The sequence below is a fragment of the Sinocyclocheilus anshuiensis genome, unplaced genomic scaffold (genome assembly GCF_001515605.1).
Source record: "Sinocyclocheilus anshuiensis isolate Anshui unplaced genomic scaffold, SAMN03320099.WGS_v1.1 scaffold140, whole genome shotgun sequence".
Lineage (NCBI taxonomy): Eukaryota > Metazoa > Chordata > Actinopteri > Cypriniformes > Cyprinidae > Sinocyclocheilus > Sinocyclocheilus anshuiensis.
The window spans coordinates 2,043,404-2,046,606 of NW_015554147.1; the positions used below are offsets into that span (position 1 = coordinate 2,043,404).

A 3,203-nucleotide genomic window follows, 5' to 3' on the forward strand; every position below is an offset into this window, starting at 1 on the left:
TGCTAAATATTACATACAAAAAAAAAAAATAAAAAATAAAAAAAAATATATATATATATATATTTTTTTTTTTATTAAAGTGGAAATCAGTTTACTAAAAATTGTAAACTTGACTGACTGCTTCACTTCCACTTTAAGATTGTTTTTTTGACTCACTTAAGTACATAATTATGTCTGTTGTCTCGAAATATGGTTAAAGTGTAGCCTACTGCCGAATGTACAGACAAGCATTTATGATCAAGTAAAATATAATTTAATGTTATTTCTATTGTATGTAATGTACCTAAATATATTTCTAATTGTGCTTTTGTAAACAAGCCGAAGCTTGACGTGACGCCACAGCTACTGAAGGAGTTTCTCAGCGCGGATTTCACTCGATATTCTGGGGCGTTGTATTGAATTGTATTGTATTGAAAAAACACTTGTAGTGTACTTCAAATCTTAAGTGTATTTTTATACATTATGAAATAAAAGATCACTTAAATGCACTTAGAGTTCACTTATATAACTATATTTCTTAGTACTTTTGTACACTTTTAAAAAGTGAACTTGGCAATAATGTTAAATTAAATGTTTTATTATAAAGTACATTTTAAATATTTTTTAAATAATCTTTCATCATGTTATTCAAATTTTAAAGTTAATATATTTTAAATGTATATAAACTGCAGCTTCACCTTTACAAATGTGTAATTACAAATATATTAAAAACATGACATACATTGTATAGTATATTTTAGTTTACCATAAATGCTTGTCAGTACATTTTAACAATATTTCAAAGACAATAGAAGAAATTATGATGAAAAAGCACTCTTTATTTTGACCTATTGCATTTAATATGTACTGTAGTTTCTTCATGTTGATATCCTGAAATACATCACATTACAGAAATAGGTTTTAAACACCATTTCATTTTGGCTTTAAAGCAAGAAACATACACCTGTACACACACACTCTCTCTCTCTCTCTCTCTCTCTCTCTCTCTCTCTCTCTCTGAACCAGAGGCACTGACTCACACCTGGTTGCACAATTTCAGTGCACTTACATTCCGCTGTATAATTTACAGATGAACGCACATGTAAGTAACACACTCTCACATTCCCTATTATTTTTATTCTATATAGTCAGACTCGTTCTGATTGACGTTTTTCCAGACACACACACACACACACCCTGTTTTTTGGCCAAGAGAAACAAACTAAGCACACATACACACAGAGAGAGAGGCTGCGTAGCCAGATTCCCATCTCTCAAATCTCCCGTTCCAGAGAGAAACACAAGGTGTGCTCTTTATTGCTGCTTTACTCCCTGCCATCTTCAGATGTGCTTTTCCAATGCAGTGGCCAGAAGAGGCAGGAACCTGGGGCTAGGGAAATATGCACGTCCTCTTACTGCCCCCGTTTCAGATTCACACCAGCAGCTTTCCCATGCAGAGCTGAACCTGTGGAAGCTTTTTGGCAGGGAGGGACTTGGCTCTGTCCGTCAAAGAACTCGCAGGCTTCGAAAGAGCAACGCAAGTGTGCTGCAGGGCCATCTAATGGCCAGAGCAGTACTGCACCGCTTTCAGCACCTGGGAGTAGTCAGCTGTTTATTACTGTAAAACACAAAATTTGATTTAATATTTGGCATCCATCAGTTAGAATTAGATCTAGTGTCATTCCATATGAGTATGCCACCAGGAAATTAACCTTTGCTGCCAAAAAAGCAATTTATTGTGGTAGACTAGTGATCGAGGCCCCCTTGGTTAGGAGTTGGAATAAGGTGATATTTTCTTTGGTCCCATTTAAATTGCTTACATGTAAAAAAAAAAAAAAAATGTATATATATATAACAAATTAGTTCTAAAAGATATTAACATCTTTTTGGACTACCCTGGGCCACATTTCTCTCTCAAATACATAAATGTAAGATTTATGTATTCGAATTGCATATAAAATTTCCATCCATTTGGATTACACAGTTTTAACATAAACTAGCTAATAAAATAAATGTGATGCATATTTGTTATACATAAATAAATCACTTCACACTCTTAAAATCATGGCATAGTTTATTATTAACTATTTGCATTTATGAAAATCATATTTTCAAAATGCATTTATTTCAATTGCTTAGAATCAGCATAAATCTGTTCATCATGCAAACATTTAAATGTATTCAGTTAAACAGTATGAACATGGTTAAATATGGCTAGCTGCGGAACAAGCAATATTCAATTAGTTGAAATGTGTGCGATTGAAACAGATTTACTGATGATAAATACATAAACCTGGTTAATGTGTATTTAAATCTTATCTATTTTATTAACTGTTTCATTCATGTATGACTGATAAATATATGCATCACATTAAGTTTTGTATTTTTGTTTTTGTTCATGTAAAAAAATAGATACAAAAACAAAACAATAAAAATACATAAATCTTAATTTAGGCTTACATTTTTTTTGTACTATTTTGTTTATTTAGAAGTATTATATTTATTATTTTATATATTAGCATATCTGTCTGCGGTTTTTTATTTATTTATTTTTTTCATTTGAGCTGTTCTTTCAGATTTTTCGTGTAGCTTTTTCTCGTTTAACTATTGTGGAAAATATGGAAAATAATGTTTAAAAAAAAAATTTCATCCAAAATGTAATAAGTATCACCCAAGGTGTAATAAGTGAAAATGGCTGCTTATTCTCTGTGTGTTGCTGTGCTCTTAAAGCACATTGTCTTCTTCCATGTTGGCTGTGATTGGATTATCTAAGTGAAGTCACAGGATGGGTGAAAAACACTCCTGAAATATCTCCTCCATAATGAGAAGATTCAATCAGACAGATTTAGGGTGGTGTTGGGACTCCAATGCAGCACATTGTGGCCAGTGTTGCAGGATGTATCAGAGCGGATGTGGTCGTATAAGAGGCTCTCTGTTTCTCCAGCATGTGAAAGCTCTCTTTTCAAGAGACTCCTAATGATCATTATTATAGGGTTCATGGCATTCTGATTCATTTATTCCCCTCCTAAACTATGACATGCCCCCTGTGCCCTCAGATCTCAGTTGGTTTTAAAACACAGAGAAAACTAAGCAGACAGTACACTTTTGATTAAGATTTAAAGGGGTCATATGATGTTGCTAAAAAGAACATTATTTTGTGTATTTGGTGTAATGAAATGTGTTTATGCGGTTTAAGGTTCAAAAAACACATTATTTTCCACATA

At 32.6% G+C, this 3,203-nt stretch overlaps 1 protein-coding gene across 1 annotated transcript in view; it reads left to right on the forward strand.

Moving 5' to 3' along the window:
• LOC107670590 (segment polarity protein dishevelled homolog DVL-3-like) overlaps positions 1-3,203 on the forward strand; it is a 34,700-nt gene that overhangs the window by 12,350 nt on the left and 19,147 nt on the right. The window lies entirely within an intron of this gene.